General features: G+C 45.5%; 1 protein-coding gene across 1 annotated transcript in view; it reads right to left on the bottom strand.

Moving 5' to 3' along the window:
• LOC120956840 (toll-like receptor 7) overlaps positions 1 to 15,955 on the bottom strand; it is a 117,562-nt gene that overhangs the window by 87,671 nt on the left and 13,936 nt on the right. The gene's annotated exons all lie outside the window — the stretch shown is intronic.

Below are 15,955 nucleotides of genomic sequence, written 5' to 3'. Positions count from 1 at the left end.
CGTCCGCCTGTTTGTGCCACGAACAACATTCTTCTTACACACATCCCATTCCGGTACACTACCCACCATCACGTGGACATCGTCACTTAGGTGGGGAGGTTTATTAAAATTGCATTCTTAATTTCCCCTGCATGTTGATGAAGATCCGCGGAAAAGGTTTCAGTTCGTAAAAAGGTTTCGTTTAATTAAAGCTCGTCATGTTTCTCGCACAGTCCCACATGAGAGATTTAAACGTGAGTCGTGTCCTCATACACCTTTTGCGAAGGCACATTTCACATGTCTCCCGGCTGTCGTATTGTAAAGAAACGAGATGAACGAATAACTCTTTTAACAACAAACCATGTACCTTTGATGAAGAAAAAACAAATTTAATACCTTTTCAAAAGGTTTGTATGATCATTTTGCTATGCGAGTTGCATACTTTCAGGCGAATTTCTGCACAGCTCAGAAGAATAACGTAATCCCTGTTATTGACTCAAATAAATCCTTCTAGCTCTCTGCAAAGCAATCTCTTTTCAGTCTTATCATCAACTGTTCTGTCCGCACTGACAAGAGCTGTCAATGGGATGCTTCAACGTACGACGACATCATCAACCTGGATCGGCGTTGGGGGCAGCTTCCAGTGGAAAGCATTCCCAAATCTCACGCTCACGTTCATCGTCGGGCGCGAACCTGACAGTGTGGTACATACAAACACCATCACGAACTCGGGACTACCCAAACCCATCTAACCTTGAACGAGACTTCACACACAAAAAATTCACGTGCTACTAAAAAACAAACCGACACAGATTCACACCGAGCAACGAGGGAAAAGTTTTGCACTTCTGGATTAGATCATAATTAAGACAGGACCTTACGGGAAAACGTTGCGGCTTTGCCGTGTACGCTGAATTTGAAATTGCTCCTGGGACGGAGTCCCCAAACCACGGTTGAACGGCCCCGTTTGAAGTCGCGTGCGTAAGTTTCAAACGGGACGACCTTCAAACTGTTCTCCAGATGAAATTAATTTCGGTACGAAAGGTACGGGTAGGGCACGCATCCCCAGGAACGGGCAACAAATAAACCTCTGTTAATCGTATTAAATAATTCGTTGCCAGCTATATTTCGGTGCCATTTTCCCTGCAACGATCGGTCCCTTAATGAACAAGGCAGACAAGGTAAGCATTTAGCCGTGCGTAGGATTATAGAAGTTTACAAACTCTTTTGATTATTTTAGCAACAAGCTAATGAGGTTCACTTCAGTCATAGCATTCTAATTCCCATTCAAAGGAAAAGGATTCATATTTTCGCTTTTTTCACAAACTTCTTTGGAAAAGCCATTTTTTGGTGAATTGTTTTATCTCATTTAATCCATCCAAAAGCATACTTTTCCCCATTCAATGTATTCAATGCAATGAACACAAGATGCTTCCCACACGTAAGCGAAAGTAACAAACAGCTTAATCAGTTGAATCAACATGCTATTCCTCATGTCCTTTACCGTCATCAAACCTTCCGTTCCCATTCCATCGAACAGTGATAATAATTTACAAACTTCACTGCAAGTATCACAAACGCTGCCAGCATCGAGCTTTCCCGGGAAACAATCGGAAAAACAGTCCCGCTCTTCCCCACTGCCCAAGCAATGAACGTATTGCACAACCAGCCAACAAAAACGAGAAAGAATTAGGAAACCATGTACACACTCATTTACCCACTTCGCACACCATTTCGCGTTTCGTTTCGCGAAAGTTCTAATGAGTTCCGTGAAAAAGTACGATAAGACATCGAAAGTGGGATGAGAAGGAGAAGCAAGAGAGGGAGTCAAGGGGTTCGGAAAAAGGGTGTTTTTCCCGTCGCTTCCTTGTGCTGCTGCCGAATGTAATAAACAATATATCACAGTACCGCAAACAAATGATGTCAAATTAATCGCTCCTCCCTCCCGATGCTCTCTCACTCTTCACATCCCCTTGGAGTTCAAGGCTGGAGCGATGGCCTGTTGCGAAAGCAGTGCCAAACTCGCTGGCACAACATTCCCGGAGCAAGTTTTGGCCCCGTAACGGAGTTATGCGAAAGTTGCAACACGCCGAAGCTGCTCGCGCCGCGTTTGAGAACCCACAATTTGCACCTCAAACGGGTGGGTGGAGGGAGTGCTCGCGAGGAAGTTTGGGGATGAAGGGGAAAAGGCTCCATACAAAGAAGCAGCATAAATTCTCATTTTCGCCAGCGGCATCAATTCGCCTTTGTGTTTGTTAAGCTTATCTCTTCCTCGAAGGATATGAACTCTCGCGCACAGAGAAGATGACGCTGCTTAAGGGAGAAATGGAGCACACAAAGCAGCGAAACGACTCCTCTTTGTCCGCCCAATGAGTCTCTGCCAGGAAGCGAAATCGAATTAAAAGTTTTGCTCCCCAAAACTGCTGCCCCCCCCCCCCCCCCCTCCCCCTCTTGTTCCGTCGTTTTCTTTGACCCTTATAAAATCCCTCAAAACTCACTTCCGCACACCAAGCCCCAACCATTTGGGGCAAATTATCGAATGCCTCCATCGTTCCTACTTCCCCAACGTTGTCGTCTTCAGTACCCGGAAGAGTCACCGCCAAGGTTTTTTTTTACCGCCGCCGGCAAAAGCCCAAAAATTTATTCAAATTTAATATGTTTATGTTTGCACTTTTCGTGCAAACCGTCTCCTTGTGTGGCCTTGTGTGTTTGTTTACCATCATGGCGCGTCTCCCAGGATTTTCGGTACCCAGAGCAAGGAACCAGAAAAGCCGGAACCAGTTGCCAAACCGGTGCTCAAACAAGCCCCGGAAAAACACCCAAAAGTAGTTCAATTACAGATTTATTGTCGTTGGCGCAGCATCACGTCGTGTGTACGCCCGCAGGGACCTTCATCGTTTTTTTGTCTTTCTATGTTGCTGCTCTCCGAGAGTTGGGTGTTCCGAGAGTCGCTACAATGGAGAGTCAACTTCACGTTGTTGATGCTGCATATCAACCGCCCTCCCAAAGTACCATGGGAGCACTTTCTGGTGAATTAGTCAATTTTGTGTTCACAATATTTTGTGTGGCCCATAATTTGGCACATCCTGTTGAACAACCGGCTGGGTGACAAGTTTTCCGCCCATGGCAGAGCAGCACAACTTTTCGGCTGCACCGTTGCCTTCGATACACAACAAACACTGTCACTGTTGTGCTTCTCCAGTTGACCAACTTCTCCCATCTCCGGGAGTCCCCCGGAAGTCGATAAAAACCGCACCGTATTTGTCATCACATTCAATAGTGTACTAAAGGTGGAAGACGATGGGACGCATCGTAATGGGCACCGTCGTAAAATGCACCCCCATCCAGCCCATCCCCAGTTCAAACTGATTGTTATGACGTACACATGGGCAATAAAACTTCCCGTTTCGGACACGTTTTCGAAGGTTGTCTCCCAGCGACGGGTGACGTTTTGGCTATCTGATAACGGGCTTCCGAGTTCTCGTAATGGCCGGATCACCGGCTTAATGGGGTCCTTTCCCGCCCGGAGGGGAGAAGCACTGCTCCGGTGGGACCAACAAATAAAACAAATAAAATTATATACACCACGTCCGGTCGTCCGGAAGCAGCACGTTGTTCCAAATTTGCTTTCGAAATGTATTCCCCTTTCCAACCATCCCTGGACATTGGGACGCAATCTAGTTCGCTACTGTGGGCACCGACTACAAGATTGAATATTATGTTTACAATCAAAAGTCTTAGTGCTTGATACGCAGATGCACAAGTAAATCAAATCAGCAACCAACCTCACAATCTGGTTCATATTTCATCAGCAACCATTAAAAAGATTTACCGAGTACAATGTGGGGACGGCGGAAAAACCTCTCCAAAAATCTTCCCAAAACACAATTCCGTAATCCGATACTATTTATGGCCGCAACCAGAAGATGTCCTTCTGGTTAGAGGGTCCGGTTTTGGGAGCATTGTTCGGTCCCCGTTCGGCTTCTAGCACACAAATTACTTCCCGTTGCTGTTCTGGGGGGGCGCCCATTCTACCATGGCGAAACTTTCCCCGGGAGTCATAATTTATAGCTGGATCACTTTTCAAAGGTCAGATTTCTTCACCGAAAGCCGCAACAATCGGAATGTTGTGGAGCTTTTTTTGGATCTCCTTCGCCTGCAGACACAACAGCACTGTACGAAGGTAGACACTTGATGTCATCGTTCTTGAGTGTTTTTTCCGGAAAAGAACACTAACGAAAGTCCATAAAACATTACCGTTCCCTCGAGGGAGTCCTTTAGCGTTCTTTAATAAGACAATACAGAGGGCGAGTTGAAATTACTACGGATACATTCGCATCCTTGTTCGCACGGTCAGTGCCCTACGCTCAACCGAAAGGGATAAGGATTGTAAACGGCATAGTTTTCCTGCCCGCAAATCTTTTACTTAAGTTCCACGTCCGAACAAAAGACTGCAACAAGAAGTTATCCTCGTGCCGGAAGGTGAGACTTACCCGGAACCCGTAAGCTTCATGCCCACCGAACCGAGGGAAGAAGCCTATCTGTTCGCGCGTGTAAAAGACCAACGAACACACCCGGAGAAAGGGAGAGAATGATTTTAATTGAAACTTTATTATGGAACCATTTATCTAATGGAAGTCATAAAATTCTAAAACTCCTTGCCCGAAAACGAACCGACCGGGTGTACCACGCGCGGGCCCTTATAAAAGCTAATTCATGTTACGGATAATGAAAGTTCGTTATGGCTGCATTTGGGGGTGCCCCATGAATGTGCGCCATGATTCAAACGGGATCAACGGGTGTTGTATGGTTGTGGGGGGCTGATGGGTGTTGTGGCCTGCGTTGTGTGGAAGTACTTTTTGTTGATTAGCAGCGCAGGAGGAAAAATGAAGGCCTCGTTTAGAAAGGTAGTGCGTAGCAGATGAGTTTGATATCGTCATTGGATGATGCCGAGATCGCTCCCGGAAGAAACCTTCCCCATGCACGATGAATGAGGTGAAAATGAATCACCACCTCCAATGTGACGCAAAACAAACACGACAAATGCGTGACACATTCGGCTGGCTCGGACAGATTGATGGCTCCGTCATCCATTCAATGCATGAGGAGAACGGGAGGTAGGACGTGTTGCTTTTACTTTCGATTGGATTTGACGGGGAAAACTCCTGAAGTAGGCTCCAAGATGTCGACGACAAAGTTTACCCAACCAAAACACCTTAACATACGCCACACGCATCGCTCTGCGTGTTCTGGAACTCTCATAATTGTTCTATTCAAGTAGAATGTGTTTCTCGTTCAGTCAAGCAAATGCAGGGTTGCTTTCCCGGAAGATACCTTTTGAGGCGTAATTTAGTGCGATAAGGAAACAAATGCACAATTGTTGGCGCTTCTTCGGAGAAATCTCTCCTATATCCTCACAAACCTATAAATTAGTTTCTCTTCTCATGATATCCACTTTCCGCCATATTGGCACCTAAAATATCCCTATGTGTCTTCGCGCACAATTGTACTATTGAATTGATTTTCTTTCCTTCTTTTTTCCTTTACACTTCATCTTCACTTGTGTCCTGCTATAGAAATCAGCTACAAAAAAGGAACGGCGTTGTATTACAGGTAGGCTCGATGCTCCCGGGAAAGCTATCCATCTTCCGGCACCAGGTTAAAACAAATAGAACAACATCAATACTCGGAACCGACCTGACCGACCGGCTGCCTTCATCAATTTTCCCGTAAACTTGTTCTTTCCTTTTCCCCTGCAAGAACATGCCGTTAGAAAAAGGAGGAAAAGATGAAACTGATACGCACCACCAATACGAAGCCTCTCCGAGACGAATGAATTCATTTTTCAAAATTTTATCACAAGCTCTTCTAGCCTTATCACATTGAAGAAGGGATCGATTCGACTTCTCCAGCAAAGCGAAGGGGAGAAAATTATTATCCTCAAAAGCATACCGGTTTATACTTTCAACACATTTCTGTATCTGAACGGTACCTTGTGCTCCCTTTCCCATTATGTTGGATCGAATTCCACCGGATCGAGCTATCACCGGAAGCTGCTCGTCTCGTTTCGTTTAACGAAGAAAAATCAATTTCAACCCCTCGGGCGATACCTGCGTCCCCAGAAAACTGCGCCACAAGAAGCCAATTCCGAGCGCCGAAAACTGCGTTCGATTGCAATTTTTCCCCAAAACGTTATCGGGAGGGTGTGTTCCATTTCACTGAGGGTGGTTGAGAAAACTCACCAAAACCTCTCAAATTCGATCATCATCATTAAATCTCATCATAATCGCATTAGAGCCGCAAAACACCTGATGTACGTATGCGTGCGAGTCGCGTGCAGGATGCTGAAGCGAAGCAAAGTAAAAAAAAGGAAACTTTTCACCCTTCACTATCAGCTTCCAGGGCTGGCACTACCAGACCAGTCAATCCTTTAAGAGGCGAAGAAGCCATTTTTACTTCGCTATCGTTTTTATGAATGGGGCCTTTCTACCTTCTCTACCCCGTGCGGTGGTAGATTGCTTTCAAAAGCAGTACACACGACGTTGCTTACTGTTCACAACACTTCCCCTATTGAAATTTAACGGCACGTCAGAACGCCCCTGATCGATTCATCCTTTGGGATGGATCTCTTCCCTGTACCGGTGAAACTAGAGGAAAAACGACCCTTGGACTCGTTTGTCTGTCGTCGTTTGGATAATGCATTAAACATCTCGGGCGAACGTCTTCATGTTGAATGGGGGCAGTGGAATTCTTTTATGGAAAGAAGTAGTAGCCTCGGGTTGTAGCGCATTATTATTACTCATTCATGCGTACAACGATGTGCGTGTCAGGCAAAAGGTACCACGGTAGAAAACTTTCCCTACGACACTCAAGGGTTTCTCGAATATTTCACAAATAAAATTCCTCACGCAAAATCAAATTCCACACGCACTTCAGTGGGCAGGTGCCTGGTATATCGTGCAGATATGGAATTTGAAATAAAGAGCTGACAATAGGGACAACACTGAGCAACGAGCTCCAAATAAACCAATTTGTGATGCGTTTTGCATAACTTACGGCGTTTGTTGTACAAAATCCCATCTTCTCGTATTACAAGACACTCACAATTATTGATATTATTTACATGGTATGCTTTCATACAATATATACATAAACACTTCAGCTGCCAGAAAACAATCGCCACTAATAATCAATGAATGTGATCATTAACGCCGGCTGATGTTTATTCGTGTAGTGTGGGCAAGGGTTTATGATAAAGTTCGTCTTTGTTTGACTACCTCCCAAAATACTCTCGACCAAGTTTGGCCCCCTAATGCCAAACAGCAATAGAAACGAGTTTCCCTTCAAATGAGTTTTACTTTTCTTGGGGGCCTGCTAGCCAAACATGAAGTGCTGCTGTTGCCCCCCTCAGCAAACACTTCGTGGCTCGTAGCATGCAGTGACTTACTACCATTACAATCAGATCTTTCAGCTGAATCGCCCAAACCCGTCGCAATAACTCATCAGGCCAAAAACCTTTCCCGACCCCAGCCCCAACCGTTGAACTTTCGTCCAATCAAATTATGATTCCGAACCCATCAACACAGTCTTTGTATCCTGGGCAGATGTGTGTTAGTGAGGGAAGATGTTGAGTCGAGAGAGGGAACCGTAATCTTTTTTTCCTTGGACGAAAATTACAAAACTCATCAGCGCAGTACTTCTTGCTGCATGCAGCTACAGTTGCCCTCGATTTCTTCCCGCTGATAGGCGAGACTTCCGGCATAATTCGTAGGGATAACCAACTTTCAATACTTGGCCCTTCGCTTCGGTCTGCTTTTCCTCATTCTGTTCAGTGTTTCTTTTTCTTTTTAGGGGAGCAATTTTTCATCTCCACACCAAGACTATGTGGACTGTTGTTGGGAGTTGTTCTACCAAACAAAGCCTTGATGTTTGTTGAATTTAGCGGACATTTCTGTTCTTTATTAGTTTATTTTTGTATTGTGTTAAACTTTGTTCAAAACAAAACAACATTTCTGATCCCAATTCATATTTTTCATAAAATATAGTATTGTTTTTCATTCCTTTTGGCCATTGAGACAAGGTTTATGCACCCCGAATTCGTTAATGTTGCAGAGTTTCCCGCTACAATTGAAATATTTTTAACATGCATAATATAAAAAAAAATCTATCCTTCTTCGTACACCTTATTTCAATCAAAACATGAATGCAACGCAAAGTGAAAAAATCTATAAATGTTCGAAAGAGAGAAAACAGCGAATCGATAAAAAAGCAAAGTTCCCCTGATTTTCACGTTCCAGCATACACAAACATAAACCAATACTTCCAAAGATCACTCCTGGGAGTGGAGGAAAACGAGAGATGAAAACTCACAACCGGAAGCGAACGCACCACGCCAATAATAACAATAACAATAAAAACCAATAAATTCTAATACTTTTCATTACAGCGAACAATTTTGACAGGTCGCTAAACTTTTTAATACACCCCACCGGGTTGCGAGCCAAGTGCCCCAAGGAACGCGGCGAAAGATACAGAGAAAATCTGACAATTTTTCTGTGTTTTCAAAAGCAAGAAAAGCCGGAAACTTGCGTCCGCCGTCGAGGTTGCAACAAGGGAATTGAAGGAAAATAGCAAAACAGAAAACCGAACCAGGAAGGGCTGGAGCAGTGAAATATCTTTTCCCATTCTTCGGCGTTGTTTGGCTCCGGTCGGTTTGGAAAGGTTTGGCAGCGGCAAACTCCCAATGCAGCAAACGGTCGCGGCTGTCAGCGACTGTGGATGGTAGATGGTGGCGGGCGGACTTTTCGAGCCCGTTCGAGAGTCACTCTTCCGGATCGTCTTCAATTGGTTTCGGTCCCCCGTGCCCCAAGGGTTGTCGGGACGGAAACCGGAAGCTGACAGAGGACGATGCGAAAACAAAAAAAAAACAGCAAAACAAAACACAAACAACGGCGAGACTGAAATCCTTTCTCTTTCTCGCTTTGGACCTTCCAGCATCCTCTCTTACTCCCCTCTGGTTTCAGTCAATATCGATGACGATGTAGATGATGATGACGGTAAAGTGATTTAAGCCTTTTTCTCACTTTTCCAAGACTCGGGAGTCTGCAGGACGGCAATGTAGGGCAAAGGGCGCATCGGAGGAAAACTTTATCGAGCCAATCGTACCGAGAGACAAGTTTCTTTGGCAGGCAGGGATGTCTCACGGGCACAAATCGGCTTTTCGATGAAGTGGAGAAGAACTTCGCCTCAGCCACATGCCGACAGGATCTTCGATTCAGCTCAGGACGTTGGTTTCTTCCTCATTGGTTGCTCAATTTCGCCAGGCGAAGCGTCTAACTCTCGGGGACGTGAAACAACGCGCCATGACAAATTGCCAACCATCATCATATGCCATCGAGCTTCGAACGTTTTGGGGATGTCGGCGCTGCGACAGTGGCGACCCAACGAAAGGTGCTTCATCATTTTGTCAAGCATGTAGCATAAACAACATAAATAACCATCAATGGAAGCATAAAACTGCATTCAGCCGTTGATGTCGGTCGGATATCACTACTACCTTTAAGAGGGGTCGTTCGATATGGGTGAACTGGTGTCAGTGACCTCTCGATTAGTAAGTATACCTAGGGAATATGTTTTGCTTTCATAGGGTTCACATAAAAATACCCCTGAAAGTATGCAATACGCAGTACAAAATCGACCTTTACGCATGAAATGTTGCATTGTTCGTCAACTTTTCTTAAAAGCCCTTCCAACTTACTGTTTTAAAGCTAAATCTCTTTCAGACGACAGCTTCTGAGCAGACAAATTAATTTCAAACCTCACCAGAACACATCAAAATGCTGACAGATGTGTCGCAGAAAAGCAGTCCTCAAGTGACATCATATTTTAAGCCAAATACAATTGTTTCGATCTGCTCCGCATGCTCATCGTCGTCATATGCCTTTGTGCTTCATTAAACTTTCATGTCTCCAAAGCCGCCACAGCGTACCGAATGCTCTTGAGGTGCTTTCAGCCGACTCAATTCAATCTCACTTTTGAGACGCGCTGAAACTCACATGAATCTTCCCGCACGGGTGAAATAACAACAATCGTTCCGCGTACCCAGCGCGAATCTGCCATTGAGCCGTTGCCTCTGCGTCCGCGAAGACAGGCGCGGCTTTTGTGATAATGCATACGCTGGCGGGAAATCCCACCGATGCCATAAATTACCCGTAAATAATAACACTATGTCAACGGGACTCGAGTCAGAACACCGGGGCGGGCTTACAACACCGGATAGAAGATCTCATACCGCCGCCCATCACTGTCTGTCGGCATGACCTTTCACCACACGGTGCGGCAGACGTTCCACTTACATCTTACCTTTAAGTCATACGCGTAATTTGAAATCTGTCTGCAAGTTAACTTCAACAACAACACCGTTGACGACACACAAAGCGAATGGAAATGTAGCAGAAATAAAACCGCCCTACAAGCGTGCAGCGAGTTATTTATTTGTCTCACAACAGCTTCCAGACGCCACGCCAGCTCTGAAGATTTCTCGCGAGAGTTCTGTGACTATTTCGTCCTTCCTCAACCCGGTGACAAAACAGGGTAAACAGGTCCTTTCCAACACCCACGCATTACCGAAGCTATTTTCCAGAGCTCATATGAGGTTTTATTGAATTTTCCCTACCACACCTGCCAACTATCATTCAAAGCAATATCATCCAAAGTACTCCAAGACACACGCACACACACACACGCAAGTATAAATGTCACATTCGTGGAAGATGTCGTCTGACTCAAAGTAGAACCTCTTCAACACACCTCAAGGGATCTTAGTCGGGCGCTCCAATAGCACACAGCGCGACTTCTGTAAATTATACATCCGAAAAGACTCCGCCGGTAAAACGCAGAAAACTTTTTGCCTTCAATAGACCACTTTACGAACATTCCTGCGCGACTGCAAACATTAAAGATCGTCTCAAGAACGCTGGAACGACGCATAATTGAGACACCACCTCAACCTGTCATTTGCGTGGCTCAACCACAACGCTGTCCATGTCCTTGTAGCAGTTTTGATGCAGTTCTTTGGCCTGTCTCTAGAAGATGTTCCCAGAATAGAGCCACGATTCAATAGAGCTCATCCTGGAATGCTGAATGCTTCGGAACGGTAGCGCCGTTCAAGTGTGTCAACAAATTATTAACAGCATTATCTATTTATTTAGGCACAACGGCAGAGAACACCGACTTCTCGTTTCTGATGCGTTTGTGACATTAAAAGTTTGTACAAACAAAGGCACGATGATGACACGTGCGTCGCAAATACTGTGAGGCCGACCTAGAAAGCCTTCGGTGTATTTTTTTTTATTCTGTGTTTGAATGTTCTAGAATGATACAAGGTCACATCAACCAAAAAAAGGGTAACCGATGGCACAGTGGCACATTCGGAGGCTTCTATGAGCTTCCACCATACGAAAGCATAGCCGCTGCCGCACTGTTGAAAGCAGCTCAGATGAAATGTAAACACTCTCGCTGACAGACGTCAAAACTGGATGCAAAATGGCGACCGTCACCTATTTTAGCTAGGCAGTAGAGGGAAAACAAACGGAAAAGGTTTCCAAAAGTCGGGCACGTGAAACAAATCTTGTTTTCAAGGACCTCTCACCTCACACCAGAGCGCTTTTTAGCATGAAATGTAGTTTACTGTTGAATTTTTAAACTCGTTTCACCCACTCACACCGGTGCAAACAGGAGAAATTATTTAACAAATCGAATGTGTGTTTCGTTTCCAGCTGCCGTTCCGTGGAAAACGAGGAAAAACAACTATTCACTACATTCGTTCTGTTTGCCGAGTGGTGGTAGGAAGTGGCAACCCTTTCATTGCTGCTCACCCTCACAAACAAAGGAACGGGGCGAGCGACCCAAGAAGAAGGAAAAACGCCTCCCATGGGTGTATTTTGCTCTGCTCCGCACTCGAAAAGGAAAAACGGAAACGGACCCCGTCCAGACCGATAAAGGCTAGGCAAATGAGAAAGGATAAACGCTGCAAGCAATTTGTAACAGTGCTGTGCTCGGTGTGTAAGTGTGTGTGTGTTTTTTAGTATTTTCTTTCCTTTTTTTCTACGAATTCCAAAAAACTAAAGGACCATTCTAGCATCCGTTTTCCGTGCTTGTGTGTGTGTGTGTTTGTGTCTCGCTCTGTCTCTCTCACATCTTCTTTACATTACATCGTCTCCACCTCCCCGGGCCAGTGGGGAAAAACACCTTGCCAGAATCGTTTTACTTCCATTTAACCTTCATGCGAACTGCCACGGACTTACCCTTCCCTACTGCTACTTGCAATGCCCTCTTCTGAAAGGAATCGAGTTGGTAAATATTTAGTTAGGCATCTCCGGCTCCCTCCCCAAACGGCAGGGATATGCTGTACAGCTTAAAGAATCTTTTGCTGCCTTTCCCGTCCCGACCTTAGCAAGCCAAAACCAAACCCCACACCAAGAATTTCCACCACACACACTCGGTTCTAGGTTCCTACGGTGGCCAGTACAGCCTCGCACCGCTGGAGCAAGTTTTGTAGCCCCATTCAGTAGTCAATAATGGACGTGCTTCGGAGCTTCCGTTGACAATCGTTTTTACAAATCGTTTTGCATTTGAATGCGGCCCCCGTGTCCTTCTCGAGGCTCTTGTTCGAAGTTTTGTGGGGCCAGGGAATAAGGGTTTTAACAAACTAACAATCTTTACAGCGGCACCCGGTCGGACAAAGGCACTCCGGTAGCTTCTAATCTTCTCACACACTTCCTGCCAACTGGCAACCAAGCATAAAAGCCAGCCAGATCTTATCGAAGAGTTTAATGGAAGTATTTTTGTGTTGTTGTTTTTTTTTCGGTCATTTTTTGTGGCTTTCTGATAAAAAAGGTGCGTTTATTTGAAGGCAGCAAAACAACACTCTCCCCTTTGCTTGTGAATAAAAACTTTATTTTTATTTCCAGCAACCATAAGCAAATAAGCTGACTCGTAAACGTCGCGTCCAGGGGCAACCAACGACGAACGCAAACACGTTCAAAATAGGGAGACAAACATACAAAAAGAGTATTTTATTCTTCCAGAAAAAAAAGAAACCCCACTTAACGGCCATTCTATTCTTGAGACTCCATTTTGTGTTTGCGCCTGCTCTCTCATTTCGCACAAGAATTAATAAGCTTCCCAGCAGGGAGGGTCTATTTGTCTTTCGTTTCCCAAACGTTTTCTCCCGCCTCTTTCGAAGGTGTCACTTCACCTTGCGTTTATGCTTCATTGCGGTTTTCGCTTTCGCACTTTTCTCCATCCTGGTGTGTTTGTGTGTGGTCTAAGTGGCTGATAGTTTCGGGGCCCACCGAACACCAATCATTCTTTCCATCCTTTTCCGCTCACATTACAATCGCAAACAACAGAAAACCACACACAGTCTACTGCACAGACAGCGTGTGCTCTCGCCGTAGACGCCGTCTGGACTGATTACGGGCAATGCGGTATATTTTCGACAAGAATTAGCCCCCGTGTCGGGGACAATAAATAAAAAAAATGGGCAAAAGTATAAGGAGAGAACGTTGGCAAAGAAATCCATTCACACTCCTCATCACCAACGGCCGACCACAAACCCGGAAGTGGCGCGCTCATACTTTGCCACCCTTGCTGTTCCAATTTCCACGCCTTGCCACGGGAAGGAAGGAAGCGTCCACGTTACTGCAAAGGCCTCCGAACGACGATTATTTATGGCACGGTTTGGGTCCTGCTGGTTAAAGGAATCGTTCGGTCTGGTTCGTTGTCGATTTCGTCGACGACTAAAAATGAGCTACGCTTCCTACCGGAGCTCGCGGCTCGTGGGTTAGGCTTGGCCGAGGCGTCCATTCCATTTCCGATCGGAGTATCCGTTTGCCAGGGCGTCCGGGCGGCCCGAAAACAAATACATAAATTACTCTCATTTTACTGTCATGGGGCGCAGAGGTGGTTTCGGACGTTCGTCTCCACCAGCGACGAGTAAAACAATTCCTTGTTTTGCTAGCGACGTACGGGCAATGAGCGAAGAAACGGAAAAATAAACTCGTAAAGCACCCTTTGCTCCCTCCAGCTCGGACCACTTAGTGATGCGTTTGGGGCTTCACGCGCGCACAATTCACCCACAATGAAATGTTTCCCGGTATAACGTGCATATAAACACCTTATGCTATTTCCTGCCCGATAGCGTGGCGGGCAGAGCGTGTGTGTAAGAAGTTGAAAAATTGAACCTGACCTCCCTGCACGTCATAAATATACCAATCTTGGTGGAAAGGTGGACAAAAACTGAGCACTACACTGCACAAAACCATCCGCAAAGGTGTACCGGTTCGTGTGTCGTCATCGTTTTCAGTTTTAGCAGGCACTTAAGTGGCGAACAAGCGTATCGTCCTGCCACTTGGGCGACGGCAAAGGTAAAGGTTTTTCCCGCATTCCAACAGGACGTCTACATTATCCGCAGACGTAGATAGCAATGCAGCCCACTGCAACACGGTCGGTCTGCTTACTTTGAAGAGCTTTCGGACGTCATAACCCGGCCGGTCACCAGGCAAATAAAGACGGCTCTTCGCCTCACATCAATCCGGGGTCCAATTTAAATAAACCCTCCCCTCGAGTATGTTAATTATGGCAAAAAAAGCCGACCACGGAATGGGCTCTTGGAATGGTCATGGAATGCATAAATAATTGCCCACGCTTTTTTGCCCACATTCTTTTCGCTCTTTACCGCCGTTTTGACCATCATTAAACGTAGCCAAGGAACACATACACGTACCCATAGAGACCCTTTCCGTACTCCTTTGGAGCGGGAAGTTTTAATCCTTCAAAGACGCCTCCCTCAATGGGTTTATTATGCGTGATTTCTTTCCCACATCGCACCCCGAATGGCGTGTCAATGTTGTGGCCACACAATTTCCATCCATCCACACAAACTCGCAGAAGAACTGTGGGGAGTGTGCAAACAAAACGCGTCACGATCGCCATTTGAAATAATAATGGGAATAGAATGCTGGAAGGGAGCTGGCGTACTGCCCCTGCACCAGCACCATATGTCCTGTAATGGAGTCATTTGTTCCAAATATGAAACAATAAATGGTAAAATTAACGACCCACGCATGGCCGCGTGTGCGGACCGGGCGCGATAAGTCAATCTGCGGCGCTCAGCCGGGAATGGCTCGGTCATAAATTAGCTCGCGCCACGAATGCAAAACTAAAGCGTCTTGAAATGAGCAATTAATGCATACTGAGCCAGGGGTATTTCGCGGAAGAAGAGGGCAGGTTTCGACCGTAAGGATGTCGATCGATCCGGCTGGCTGGGTCGAGGCATCTGCCGCGAGCCTTCGCAATTGTGTTTGCGATTGGCGGTGGTCAGTGCGCGTTTATGGCTAAACGCTTTGCCTGGATGAATAAATAAATACTTCATCACCCAATCCATCAATTGGGCCGCGTGATTTCGTTAAATTACTGCAGCACTCTCGATTAATTATCATTTTTATTACCTTACCACTTGAGCGGACGTGATGAGCATTCTGTGGCATTAGCATACTGACTTTAAACGAAAAAAGCCTAAAAATCTGCACGTCTTCTGTGTTGAGGAGCTGAACGCCAACATTAAGTAATGGAACGATGTCATTTTTATGTAAAAATAATGCCAATCAAAGAACAATTCGCATCTTTCTATCAAAAAAACTGTTAGCCCCTAAAAGTATGCAATTGTCAAACAGTTTAATTCCAATAAGATTAAAGAGCTTCTAACATGAAACTTGACGTCACTGTCTTCATTACTACCTTTCAACTGATTTCATTGGTGTTTTACCTCAATTTTCCTCGATGAATGAAAGGGGACCAATCTCTTAGGAGCTCTTTCCACACCGTCTCCCAACCCCACCGCCAATGGATGGCAAACTTCATTTGGAGCAATTGACAGAAACTTCATTAGTGTGTTTTGTATCGATAAAGTAAC

This window comes from Anopheles coluzzii, chromosome 3, assembly GCF_943734685.1.
Source record: "Anopheles coluzzii chromosome 3, AcolN3, whole genome shotgun sequence".
Classification (NCBI taxonomy): Eukaryota; Metazoa; Arthropoda; class Insecta; order Diptera; family Culicidae; genus Anopheles; species Anopheles coluzzii.
Note: the sequence above shows the minus strand (reverse complement) of the source record. Positions and strands in the feature narration are given on the sequence as shown.